At 44.2% G+C, this 14,783-nt stretch overlaps 1 pseudogene; it reads right to left on the reverse strand.

Annotated features, from left to right (window-relative positions):
* Positions 1–12,988: 12,988 nt before the first annotated feature.
* On the reverse strand, positions 12,989–13,089 carry LOC129634678 (uncharacterized; annotated as a pseudogene).
* Between the last annotated feature and the right edge of the window lie 1,694 nt (positions 13,090–14,783).

Below are 14,783 nucleotides of genomic sequence, written 5' to 3' on the forward strand. Positions count from 1 at the left end.
TAGTCTCGCCTCAGTTGGCGTCTATCACGTGAACCATGGCACAGCAGTCACTCCATCACGCCCTCTGCTTCCCATCTCATTTCCACCATGACAGGCTTTCATCTTTCTGGAAAATGCCTCCATCTCCAACTGGGACTGTTAGTCCCTTTATTGCACGTGACGGGGACTCTCAGCCTCTATCTGTTTCCTCCTCCTTGGCCTTTGCTTTCTCTTGCATTTCCTGAGGCGTTCCCCTCTACTTTCAATGACTTTCTGGATTTCTCATTTGCTTTGTGTTGTTTTTTCCTTTGCTGCTGAGAGGGTTGAAATCCCACTCTCTCCTTTTTCTATTGCTCATCCTGCTATATTTATTCCCTCATCCCTTCTCTCAAAGTAATGCAAGGAAGAACTGCCTTGAACATACCTCACAACCATTTAACTGGAGACATTAAGGTGAAGAAATATAGGGAGCCAAGATGACAGAGAGGGAGTGCATGGAGTCAGTGTCTCTCCACACCTAGGATACTCACCAGGGGGCCCTGACCTAGAGGGGTACCATGAGAGGGTGGGAGGGAGGCACAATGGGGAGGGGATACTTGAATACATATGACTGATTCACGATGTTGTACGGCATAAACTAACACATCATCGTAAAGTAATTATATTCCAATTTTTTTAAAAAGAAATAAACAGAAAACAGAGCTTCAACATGATGGGCTTCCCTCGTGGCTCCTGACAATAAAGAATCCATCTGCAATACAGGAGATCCGCATTTGATCCCTGGGTGGTGAAGATCCCTTTGAGAATGGAATGGCTACCCACTCCAGAATTCTTGCCTGGAGAATCCCATGGACAGAAGAGCCTGGTTGTCTACAGTACATGAACTCACAAAGAATCGGACACGACTGAGCAACTAAGCACACACACATATACAAAATTATAAACATTTTAAATGATGGGATAATCAATATTAAAAATTTCAATAAACTTGCATCTTGGTAGAAATAAGTGCTGGCGAGAATGTGGAAAAAGAGGAATCCTGGCACACCGTTGCAGGGAATGTAAGTAGATGCAGCCACTGTGGAGAATAGCATGAAGGCTCCTCAAAAACATGAAAAATAGAACTACCGTATGATCCGGGAATTAATTCCACTCCTGGGTATTTATCTGAAGAACAAAAATACTGATTTCAAAAGGTGTCTGCTTCCTATGTTCATTGCAGCATTGTTACGCTAGCCAAAATATGGAAAGAGCCTAAGTGTAAATCGGCGGATGAATGCGTGAAAAAATGTGGTATATGTATTGAGCTATTTAAAAGTGAAATCTTGCCATTTGTGACAACATGGATGTATCTTGAACGCATTATGCTAAGTGAGATAAGTCAGAAAGACAAAAACAAATACCACATGATCTCACTTATATGTGGAATATAAAGAAAACTAAGCTAAACTGATGGAGAAGGCAATGGCGACCCACTCCAGGACTCTTGCCTGGAAAATCCCATGGACAGAGGAGCCTGGTGGGCTGCAGTCCATCGGGTCGCTAGGAGTCGGACATGACTGAGTGACTTCACTTTCACTTTTCACTTTCATGCATTGGAGAAGGAAATGGCAACCCACTGCAGTATTCTTGCCTGGAGGATCCCAGGGACGGGGGAGCCTGGTGGGCTGCTGTCTATGGGGTCACACAGAGTCGGACACGACTGAAGTGACTCAGTAGCAGCAGCAGCAAGCTAAACTTACTCCTTGGAAGGAAAGTTATGACCAACCTAGATAGCATATTGAAAAGCAGAGACATTACTTTGCCAACAAAGGTCCGTCTGGTCAAGGCTATGGTTTTTCCAGTGGTCATGTATGGATGTGAGAGTTGGACTGTGAAGAAAGCTGAGCGCTGAAGAATTGATTCTTTTGAACTGTGTGTTGGAGAAGACTCTTGAGAGTCCCTTGGACTGCAAGGAGATCCAACCAGTCCATTCTAAAGGAGATCAGCCCTGGGTGTTCTTTGGAAGGACTGATGCTAAAGCTGAAACTCCAGTACTTAGGCCACCTCATGCGAAGAGTTGACTCATTGGAAAAGACTCTGATGCTGGGAGGGATTCGGGGCAGGAGGAGAAGGGGACGACAGAGAATGAGATGGCTGGATGGCATCACCAACTCGATGGATGTGAGTCTAAGTGAACTCCGGGAGTTGGTGATGGACAGGGAGGCCTGGAGTGCTGCGATTCATGGGGTCGCAAAGAGTTGGAACTGAGCGACTGAGCGACTGAACTGAACTGAAGCTAAACTAAATGAACTCCATGAGAATCTTTGTATTCTAAATGGATGTATGTGTCTCCAGTCATTTTCCTCTGTTTTTCCTGAACCTGAAACCCACCATGGCTTCATTCGCATCCCATGCACAGTGTTCTCACTCAATTAGCCTCCCAGAAGGGACCCTGATGGTGATGGTGATGGTTTACTTGCTAAGTCGTGTCCAACTCTTACGACCCCATGGACTATAGCCTGACAGGCTCTTCTGTCCATAAGATTCTCCAGGCAAGAATACTGGGGTGGGTTGCCATTTCCTTCTCCAGGGGATCTTTCACATCCAGGAATCAAACCCGGGTCTCCTGCATTGCAGGCAGATTCTTTACTGACTGAGCTACAAGGGAATCCCTAAGAGGAGCCCTAACACCAAATACAAAACATATCCACACATCCACACACTTCCCTTTCACCCCTCTGAGTTCTTTGCACCCAACCCAAGTAGTTGTTCAATGTGCCTTGTCCTTAAATATGGCTTTATGACAATCTTCTGTTGTTAAATAAAACATCATTTGTGGCCCCATACCCTTTTTCCCTTGTCATAGGACTGTGTTATGGTTACCCTCATCCCCTCCACAATGCCAACATAGAGCCTGCAATGCAGGAGACCCCATTTAGATTCCTGGGTCGGGAAGATCCGCTGGAGAAGGGATAGGCTACCCACTCCAGTATTCTTTGGCTTCCCTTGTGGCTCAGCTGGTAAAGAAACACCTGCAATGCGGGAGACCTGGGTTCAATCCCTGGGTTGGGAAGATCCCCTGGAGAAGGGAAAGGCTACCCACTCCAGTATTCTGACCTGGAGAATTCAGGGTCACAAAGAGTCGGACACAACTGAGCAACTTTCACATGTTTTTCCCCTTGTTGTAGGACTGTGTTATGGTTACTCTCATCCCCTCCACAATGCCAACATAGAGTGCCTGACTCATGGCAGGTACTCAATGGATGTTCATCTCATGGATAACTCTGACTTGGCTAAATTTTGTTTCCCTTTTTTTCAGAGAGAGTCTGGAAGTCTCTGAAGAGGTAGCTAAAGCTTAAAAAGAGAAAGAGAGACAACTGACCAATGCTGTGGGAGTCCTGTAGTCTGAGAGAGGAAAGGCCTAACGATAGAGCCTTCGAAATGGTAAATCCCTGTTTTCAAACGTATCCACCATGTGTCTGGCGGCTGGAAGGAAGAAGACTTCAAAAACAGGAGAACGAATTATGAAATGAGATCAACAAATCCTGTAACTACAAAACATTTACTCAGACAGGCCTCCTCTCTTATTCTAGAGACAATAAAGGAAATAACTCCTCCCTTTGGAAAATAGGACTCGAACTTGCAGAGACGCCCATGGCTTTGGCCCAGAGCTCTAGAAGACCTAAATATATACTGTGTTGGAGGCTGTGTGCACAAGGGGCAGCCCATAAAAGGTGAATTTATGGATGTGAGAAAGAGATTGACAAGTGTTCTCTTCTAAACAAGTCATAAACTTCCAGATTCTAGACAAGCAGAGCTTCCCTAGAGAACTATAATAATAATATCAACCACAGACATGTAGTAAATTCTTTCTATGTGCAAGGCATAGCTGTCAGTCTTTCCATGTATCAAGTCATTTCATCTGCATAATTGTTTTTTAATATATTTTAATTGGAGGATAATTGCTTTATGTTATTGAATTAAAGTGTGTTAGTCACTCAGTCGTGTCCAAAACTTTGCAACCCCATGGACTGTAGCCCCCCAGGCTCCTGTGTCCATGGAATTCTCCAGGCAAGAATATTGGAGTGGATAGCCATTCTCGTCTCCAGGGGATGTTCCTGACCCAGGGATTGAGCCTAGATCTCCTGCATTGCAGGCAGATTCTCTCCCATCTGAGCCATCAGGGAAGCCCACAGCATTGAATTGGCTTCTGCCGCATGACAGCATGCGTCAGTCGTAAGTATCAATATGGCCCCTCCCTCTTGACCTCTCCCCAGCCGCTGCCACATCCCACCCCTCTAGGTTGTCGAGTACCACCGTGTTGAGCTCCCTGTGTTGCACAGCACCTCCTGTTAGCTGTCTTCCACATGGCAATGTGTACGTTTCAGTGCTGCTCTCTCAGTTCGTCCCACCCTCTCCTTCCCCTGCTGTGTCCAAAAGTCTGTCCTCTATGGCTGTGTCTCTATTCCTGCCCTGCAAATAGGTTCGTCAGCACCATTTTTCTAGATTCCATATGTATGTGTTAGGATATGATAGTTGTTTTTCTCTTTCTGAATCTTTCTGAAATCTACATCTGCACAATCTTTGATGTAGATTATTTTATTGGGTTGGCCAAAAAGTTCATGTGTCTAAGATGGTATGGAAAAACCCAAACAAACTTTTTGGCCAGCCCAATACAGTCTTCACTTTCTAAATGAAGAATTTAAGAACAGGAAAGTAAAATGACTTCCCCAAGGTCAGACAGCTAGTGAGTGGTAAATGTGAGAACGTGGAGAGAGAAATATAAAGACTCGGTTTAGAGAAACTTGGGTTGGAATCTTGGCCCCATTATCTCTTAGCTGTGTGACCTTCTGCAAGCTACTTAAACTCCCTAAATCACATGTGCCTCATTGAAAAAAATCAGGTTAGCTGCATCATCGGGTTGCTGTGAAAGTTGGGTGAGTCCTGGAACTTTGAGTTTCCTGTAATTGAAGGACTAGTCATTTGGATGAACCCTCCTACTGAAAATAACTAAGCATGCTGGATAAATTTTCTTTTCATCTCTACAAAACCATCAAAGAACATATAAAATACTTTTTTAAAAGTTCCAGACCTAAATCTAAAAGACCTCAAGAACTCAGAGAAGTAAGCAGAGGGTCAGCATCATTTTTCTTCTAAAGGCATCTGTTAGTCTGGGTCATCTGAGCTGTGAAAATGAACTGTGGTTTTACTGGCTTCTCAGGACAAGGGGGAAAGAAGTCAAGGCCAGGGATTGCCAGAACTTCCACAGGCACTTTTTCAAAAACTGGTGAAACTGAAGTGAACCAGCCCTTCCCATAATACCCACCCTTGACTGCAGAGAGTGAGGTCTTGACGTTCAGCAAGAGTCAGGAGGAAAGAAGAGAGGACAACTGTCTCTAAGGGGTTGTAACCATGGGCTGGCATTTTTGCAGATGCACTGCCTAAATCTGCATTGCTGGTGGGGTTCAAAAGCTCAGGCTGTGCACTTAAAATTGTACTGCCTGGGACTTCCCTAGTGGCCCAGTGGTTGAGAATCTGCCTTCCAATACAGGGGACTCTAATTTGATCCCCAATTGGGGAACTAAGATCCCATATGCAACTAAACCCGTGTGCGACAACTAGAGAAGCCCGAACACTCCAAAGAAAGATTGTGCAACTAAAACCTGACACAGCCAAATTAATTAGCTAATTAATTTTTAAAAAATTATAAAGAAGAATACAGTGAGAAAATGGGAGGAGAGGTAAGAAAAGTAGGGTGGAGGACGACAAAGGCAGACACAGTTTGTGTTCTGTGCTCCACTGACTGGCTCCCCGTTCTTCACACAATCACCTACACACACCTGCTCAACTCTGCATCAGCGGGGCCTTCCACTGTAGGCATCCCCATGGTCTCTGCAGTTGGATGGCCCAGGTTCGAATCCCGACTCTGCCACTTCCTGACTGCATGATGTTGGGTAAGTCACTTAATCTCTCTGTCCACTTTTCCCATCTGAATAAAGGGGATAGTCACAAAACTTCCTTGTGGTTTATTGTAAGGATCAGATAAGTTCATGTCTAAAGAATGTTTACAGCAGTGTCTGGCATAGAGGAAGTATAACTATATGGTAGCAGGTAGCGTGCTGATAATTAGGATGATTTTTTTTAATTATTTGGCTGCACTGAGTCTTAGTTGCAGCATGTGGGATCTAGTTCCCTGACCAGGAATCAAACCTGAGCCCCCTGCTTTGGGAGCTGGGAGTCTTAGCCCCAGGACCGCCAGGGAAGTCCCTTGATGAAGATTTTCTGAAATGATAATTTGCCCCTTATTAGGTTGGCAAGATTTTATTAATCCTTTACAATTTGGGTCACATTACCTGCGCTGTCAGGCCTCTCTGTCTTGCGGTACCATAACCTCCACATGTATATCTCTCCTGGGATCTTTATCCCAGCTATTTGCAGTGTCTGATTGACTTCTGTCTCCCCATGGCCCTATCAGCTACTTCATGTGGGAACTAAGTCACATTTCATTGTATCCCCAGCTGCTAGTACAGAGCTTGACACATAGTAGATGCCTAGTTAATATTTGATGAGTGAAAGAATGTATTGATGATTTCCCCTTGCTGTAGTGGAACAACTTCTCCTATCGGAACTTTCCTTTTTTTTAGTCTCCTGTCATTTATTCTGCCTTTACTTGAAACAGAAAACAAAATTCAGCTTGTTCTCCCATTTGAATTGTTTCTCTGGAATGCAGTCTTCTTACGAGCAGTCCCAGTATCTTATCTACTTAATTTAGATCTGCATGAGACAGAGTGTCAGGAAAATGACTAAACCACCATAAAAATGGTATGGCAAACAAATTGCGCCCATGAGTCATGAGATCGTGAACTGAGGTGTTCGTAGATTCTTCCTGTGGGGATGTGGACTTGACTTCCTGGTGCTGCTTTGTTCATGGATCAGAAGGCTGGCTCTACAGTCCCAGATCCACTCCATTTTGACTTTGAGCAAAATGTATTCTCCCTAAAGTTCACTTTCCTCCTCTGCTAAATGGGTTTACTAATACCTACCAAGTAGAAATATCATGAAGCCAAGAAGGTCATGCAAGACATGTGAAGGGGCTTTATCAATGGCCATGTGCTTTAAAAATGTTAAAATGGCTGATTATATTTGTGCTAGAAAATTCCCAGTCATATTCTGGGTGGCTGGTTCTCACCCTTCAGTGGGTGGCTTCTCGCAGAAGAAGCTTTCTATCAGTTTTATAAACACAGCAAAGAGCTTCACCTGGGAACAAAGAGACCTCATAAAACTCTAGAGACATCTCTGTTTGGAGAGTTTGGCAAGTGACTGAGCCTGGTTCCAGAGAAAACAGCCCTGAGGGGACCTGATCGGGGAGCACGTAGGAGAGTTCATGCTTTCCCCATGACTCGACTCGCTCTGACGCATCCATCCACAGTAACAAGTGGAAAGAGGTCGTAGACTGCCCCGGCTGGATGTTTGAGAGCAGAGGGAAGCCGCTGTGAAATGACATGGTGAAAATCAGCTCTGAATGTAAGAGAACAATTTCAGCTAGAGATTTAAAACGATCTTTCCCAACCAAGAAGAGTCAGATCGCGGTGGGTCAAGAGCGTTGGAGGCATCACAGGACATCACCTCCAAGTCATTAAAGGCCAGACTCTGCATCCTGAATTTAGTGATGTATTTGCTCATCTTCATTGTTAATCTCACAGAACTCTTTCCTGCCCCTTTTAGAAAGTCAGAGAAATTTCATAAAGGAATGAGGCAATTTCATTTTGGTATTGCCTGGGTCCATTAAGACCGTATCCTGCAGCCAGGAAACAACTCGCACGTTCGTGAAATTACAAAATACTAGAAGTTGGAAGGAATTTGGAGAACATTAATTGGAAGCTGAAACCCCAGGATGAAGTGGCACACCCATGGGCAAGCAGTGAGTGGGACCAGAAGGCGACATCTTCACTCCCAGCCCAAGGCGAAAGAACCGCATCCTCTCAACCTCATAGAGCAGAAACCTCGAGAATCCAGCTGCTTCCATTTGCTAGCTGTGGTCCAGAGATAGGGTGGATCTAGGTTCTAAATGCACTCTTTTATCTAAACAACCTAGGAACGCTGCCAAGGCAATTCATTCTGAAACCTGCTACCTAAGTAGGCTACATGATGTCATCATCTGTCTAGAGAAACTTCCAGTCATTACACTCAATGGAATTGCATCAAGCATCAAATATATTCACCCACTCAGTCTTTCTCCTTACCAAGCAGGCTTTTTCTTCTTCGTAATTTCTTCCAAACTGTCCTAGACCATAAAGGAGCTGGAGAAGACCACCAAGACTTGGCTGACAATGCTCGAGATCCCAGTTTAACTTTTATTTAACTGCAGAAGAGGAAAAAATAAATTCAAGTACTTCTCTAAGCCAGATGTGTTCCATTCATCCCAGTTAATCCTCACAAGAGTTTGATAACTACAATTGCCAATTGAGGAGAATGAAGCAGGAGGTAAAATAACCTTCTCCAAGACACAAGTTTATTGTGTGATACAGCCAGTGTGGAGTCTTTCCGTCTCCAGCGGTACCTGATCTGTCATACTGAAGGCTAACCAACATAGCGCTGTTCCTGTGTGCGTGTGCTAAGTCGCTTCAGTCGTGTCCAACTCTGTGCGACCCCATGGACTGTAGCCCGCCAGGCCCCTCTGTCCATGGGATTAGGGCCGCCATTTCCTTCTTCAGGGGATCTTCCTGGGCCAGGGATCAAATCCGAGTCTTATATGTCTCCTTCATGGAAGACCAGTTTACTCCTAGCGCCACCTGGGAAATCCCTGAATCATACCTGGATTTAACCCAAATTCAAGTCCATTCTGGGCCAGATAAATCTGTCCTTTGTGCTCTAGAGAAAAGTAGTATGCCAACTTCACCAAACGCTAAACTAGTCTAAGATAATTTAAAAAATAACTCTTTAGTTAAGTGATTACTGTGTTCCAGACACTGGGCTAAACCTTTTAAATTACTTAATGCCTGGCAGTCATAGAAGAGAATTACATGACAGGCATGCCTCGTTTATTGCCCCTCACTTTACTGCACTTCATACGTAGATACTGCATTCTTTACAGACTGAAGGTTTGCAGCAGCCCTGCATCAAGCAAGGCTACTGGCACCATTTTTCCAACAACATTTGTTCACTTCATGTAACTGTGGCCCATTTTGGTAATTCTTGTAATATTTCAAAATTTTTCATTGTAATTATGTTTGTTATGTGATCTGTGATCTTTCCTGTTACTATTACAAAAACTTATGACTTGCTGAAGGTTCACATGATAGTTAGCATTTTTTAGCAATTAAATATCTTAATTTAGTGCTTCTCTGGTGGCTCAGTGGTAAAGAATCCACATGCAGTGCAGGAGATGCCGGTTTGATCTCTGGGTCAGGAAGATCCCCTGAAGAAGAGAATGGCAACCCACTCCAGTATTCTTGCCTGGGAAATTCTATGGACAGGGGAACCTGGCGGGCTACAGTCTGTGGGGTCACAAAAAAGTCAGACATGACTGAGAGACTGAACACACACACACACAGAGAAAAAAAGGAAATCACCCCCAAAATACAATTAAAATGTAGAAATGGAAACAATAAAAATATAAGAATATTAAATAAAAAAATTAAAGAAAAAAAAAGAATATTAAAGGATTAATTTAGGAGATCCGTGACTTAGCGATTAAAAAATAACAACTTTTTAGTTAAGGAATGTGTTTCTTTTTAGTCATAATGCTGTTGCACACTAACAGACTGCAATATAGTATTAACGTAACTTTTATATGCACTGGGAAACAAAATTTCATGTGACTCGCTTTATTGCAATATTCGCTTTATTGCTGCAGTCTGGAACCAAATCAATAGTATCTTCAACATTTGCATGTATTCAGATCATCCCTATTGTTGTTGCTGTCCAGTCACTCAGTCGTGTCCGACTGTTTGCAACCCCGTGGACTGCATCATGCCAGGCCTCCCTGTCCTTCACTATCTCCCGGAGTTTGCTCAAGCTCATGTCCAGTGAGTCGGTGATGTCATCTAACTATCTCATCCTCTATCATCATCCCCTTCTCCTCCTGCCTTCAATCTTCCCCAGCATCAAGGTTCCGATTGTTAGATGTCTAAATTACCCAGCCAGTAAGAAACAGAGCCATATGTCCAGAACCAGCATGCCATGATGTCACCTAGTTATAGAGAATAGCAGAGAGGAAGTTCTATTCAGAAACTTTGGCAGGCTTGGGAAGATGAAACTGCAGACCAGTGTCCAGACATAGAAACCTTGTCTTCGGCATCCTCTATCCTGGACTGTGAGGGTAACAATCCAGTGACCTAAGCTCCAACAAGAGGCCACACCATGACTTGCTCTATGCTGAAATAACAGCACCTAAGAGACTTCTCACAGAATCGATGGACATGAGTTTGAGGAAGCTTCGGGAGTTGGTGATGGACAGGGAAGCCTGGCGTGCTGCAGTCCATGGGGTCACAAAGAGTCAGATACGACTGAGCGACTGAACTGACTGAAGAGACTTCTAGCTCTTGTTCAGTGCAACCCTACCCAGAGAAAGGTAACCTTGCCCCCTTGTAATAGTCGCCAGAAAGTTCACACTTCAATAAAACTACAGGGATGGTCCCCACCTTGTATGGATGAAAGTTTCAACTCTTCTTCCAACCAGTCTGTCTGGGGAGACTGTTTGGATTTGTTTTGGTTACCAGCACTAGTAACAGGTCAAAACACTGACTTGATTGACCTCATTCAGTTGCCTAAGAGCCTCTTGACTTGTTATCTCATTATCTCCATACAATCTTTCCTTCTGTGCAGGTAAATGGACGTGTAGGAGATGTTTCATTCTTTCTCTAGGCTTCTGCTGGGGCCCTTTCTCCCTGCTAATCTCTGTCTTTAGAAACTTCCCTGGTCTTCCCTAATGGTCCAATGGCTAAGACTCCACACTCCCGATTCAGGGCACCAGGGTTCCATCCCTGGTCAGAGAACTAGATCCCACGTGCCACAATTAAAGATCCTGTGAAGCCAAATAAATAAATTTTTTTTAGGAAAAAAAAAAAGGAAAAAAAAAAATCTCCCTGACTTTTCACACCCAGCTTTGGTCACACCTTCACTCTATCTCAGCATTTGGCAAACAGGCTATTTTTTTTTTGTTCACGAGTTTTTAAAATTGCCTCTTTTGCATGTTTTATTTCTCTTAAGTCAGAAGCTTCTCAAGGGCAAGGATCTTATCTTTTTTTTACTTGGTTTCCCACCCCTGACACATAGCATTCTCTTCACACATGACAGATTGCCTGGCCACCTTTTATTTGCTCTGGCCCAGCCTCCAAAATAACGAAAAACATCACACAAGCAAATAGGGGAAAGGTCTGGGCTTTCCAGTCTATAGAAAAATAGATAATTCTCTCTGGGCATTTCGTGTCAGTTTCTTGATTGCTAATCAGATTTCACTTAAGCATTAGTGGCTTTCAAAAACAAACAGAATTAAGACTTACTGAAGACCTCAGTGTGCCAGGTTCTCACACACATTATTTCAGTTATCCTCACAACAGCCATAAAGAGCAATAAATGTTTTTCTCATTTTGGAGATGAGAAAAATGACTCTGAGATATTTAAGTTATTTTCCCAAGGCCTTCTGGATTCAAAGCCCAATCTTATTCCAAACCCTATCGTCTTCTACTCAACTGCACAGCCCCCAGCTACGCCCCAGGGCTGACTTGCCCGACCTACTCATTCCTCTTCATTGACAGGCTTATCTGTAAGTTGCATAACATCGACTCCAAGGGAGAATGATAATGGCCTCCTGATAAAAGGGAGTAGGGAAGACGAAAAAATTTTTCTGAGACTCCACTGTGTGCCAGGCCATATGCTAGCTTCTTCTTTTTCTTCTTTGATAATCTTGTTGTTCAGTTGCTCAGTTGTGTCCAACTCTTTGTGACACCATGGATTGTAGGCTACCAGGCTCCTCTTCCATGAAATTTTCCAAGCAAGAAAACTGGAGTGGATTGCCATTTCCTACTTGAGGGGATCTTCCCAAGCCAGAGATCGAACCTGCATCTCCTGCATTGGCAGATGGATTCTTTATCGCTGAGCCACCAGGGAAGCCTCTTTGGTGTCTTAGCTGTTCATTTTTTCAAAAAGCTATTTGATGAAGTTTTTTAGTTTAATATAGTTGAATCCATCAGTCTTTTCCATTATGATTTAAACTTTTTGTATCTTGTTTGAGAATTCCTTCTTCACTTTCATGATCATAAGATATTCCTACAATTTCAAGTTTGACAGAGAAGATTCAATTTTGACTCTTTCATGCTAGATCTGTTTCTTTGGCCGCTTTTGTTGTTATATTCACACGAAACGGCCTGCCGCAGAGAATCCTGCCCCTTTGCCTGACTGTTAAGCTAACATGCTTTCGTTCAGAACCCTGGCCACATTTAGATGGCAGGAAGGAAGGAATGAACATATTTCCCCTGCCTGAGGCTTGCTATTCTAGAAGTACTTGCAAGAGTAAATGGATTTTTTACTTTGTTTTCTTACCTCCCCGCATCTCTGATACATGAAAGAACCTGGCATCTGGACCCTGAAGTGAAGTGAAGTGAAGTGAAGTGAAGTCGCTCAGTCGTATCCGACTCTCTGTGACCGCATGGACTGTAGCCTAGCCTACCAGGCTCCTTGGTCCATAGGATTTTCCAGGCAAGAGTACTGGAGTGGGTTGCCATTTCCTTCTCCAGGGGATCTTCCCCACCCAGGGATCGAACCCGGATCCCCCGCATTGTAGGCAGACGCTTTACCGTCTGAGCTGATTATTTTGAGACATTACTCTGCCATCTTCTCAGTCAGTTGGCTTTCCAAATAAAGTCGTATTCCTTGCCTCAACACTTCATCCTTGGATTTACTGGCCTCTCTGGGGCAAGCGCTGCCAGCTTAGGCTGGTAATACGTTTCCATGTATCCCCTCCCCTTTGCACTGCCTTCCCATTCAGGTCACCACAAAGCGAAAACATGGAGCGCTTCACATGTTCAAAGTTCAAGGTTGAAATTTGCATGTCATCCTTGTGCAGAGGCCACGCTAATCTTCTCTGTATCATTCCAGTCTTAGTGTATGGGCTGCCAAAATGAGCACTATGCCAGCCCCAGCTTCTTTATACACATTCATCCTTCCTAGTCACCTCATTGTGCAAATAAGAAAACCCAAGCTCAGGAAGTCACATGACTTGCCTTGATTACCCCCACAAGTGTGTGTTAAGGTCCAGGTGGTTAGGACCATCTAACCCAAAGCACAGACATGGAACTTCCAGGAAAACAGTGATGCTCTACTAAAGTAATGGGCTCTGGGACTTCCCTAGGGGTCTGGTGGTTAAGAATCCACTTGCCAATGCAGGTGACATAGGTTCAATCCCTGGTCTGGGAGGGCATATCCCACATGCCTCGAGGCAACTAAGCCCATGTGCCACAATTGCTGAGACGTGCCCTAAAGCCCGTGGTCCACAACCATTGCAACGAGAAGCCTGCACACTGCACTGAAGAGTAACCCCTACTCGCCGCAACTCCAGAAAGTCCACGCAAAGCAACGAAGACCCATCACAGCCAAAAATAAATAAATACATTTTAAAAATAATAATTATAAGAGAAAATAAAGTCGTAGGCTCTGTTTTCAGAATTTAGGACTGAGATTTTGGCAGATTGTCAGGCCCAATCAGTAACGTGGTATTCCATGTAAGTGGAATAAAACTCTGAAAGCCACAGACTGGTGACATTGATGATGTCAGGCACTTATTGTGATGATGTGGCTCTCTGAAGACCACAAGAGGAAATGCAGGAGGTCCCAAGCCAAAACCACACAGCCAGCCATCCTCCAGGGGCTGACTGCCCATGAGTGTGTTGCCCATACATCTGTATGGTGGCAAGAGACCCCAGAAACCACCAGTCCCACTGGATAAGTTTAAACAGCGATCCACAGGCCATCTCTTGGGGAGAAATCTCTTCCGAACCATCCTTTGGGCATGGAGTTCACTGGATCAACATTGCACACAATGGAATAACACAAATCATTTTAAAATCAGAGATATAGCAAATACTTATTGCATTCTCTGCTTAGCAGTCATTCATTTCCTTCCTGAAACACCCCAGGTTTCCTCTGAGCCCTGTCCTTCCCTGCTGTCAGTAAGCTGACTCTCCCAAGGACGCCAGGGGCAGGCAGGTGACCAGGCCCAGCGAATCAGAGCACTGTGTTCTCTTCTGGATCACAGTTATGTGTCCAGATGAGCCTGCAACCTATGATATCCAATGAGACTTTTGCTTGTGCTGTAGGTAGGAGACCCTCTCTTTCCTTCTGGGTTTTCACCTGGCAGGGTGTTGACTTAGAATTGACAGCAGCCAGTTTTCCTCTGTGCAGAGCTAGAGAATGAAGTCACCACAGAGGAGGGACTTCCCTGGTGGTCCATTGGTTAAGACTCCATGATCCCAATGCAGGGGACTCGATCCTTGGTCTGGGAACTAGGATCACGCATGCCTCAAGGCAAGTATATATATATAGTAGAGCTAAACCATATATGTAGATATATATACATATATAGCTCTACTATTAAAAAAAAAAATCACCACAGAGAAAAGCAGAGATACTGCTGTGGACTGAATGGCTGCACTCCTGCACGAAACTCGTATTTTGAAATCCTAACCCCAGTGTGACGGTATCAGTTAATGGGGCCTCTGGGAGACGTTTAGGAGCCCTCATCAATGGGTAAGGCTCAATGCCTTTATGAAAGAGACTCCAGAGAGCTCTTTTGCTCCTTTTGCCGTGTGAGGACACAGTGAGAA

This window comes from Bubalus kerabau, chromosome 19 (genome assembly GCF_029407905.1).
Source record: "Bubalus kerabau isolate K-KA32 ecotype Philippines breed swamp buffalo chromosome 19, PCC_UOA_SB_1v2, whole genome shotgun sequence".
Classification (NCBI taxonomy): domain Eukaryota; kingdom Metazoa; phylum Chordata; class Mammalia; order Artiodactyla; family Bovidae; genus Bubalus; species Bubalus kerabau.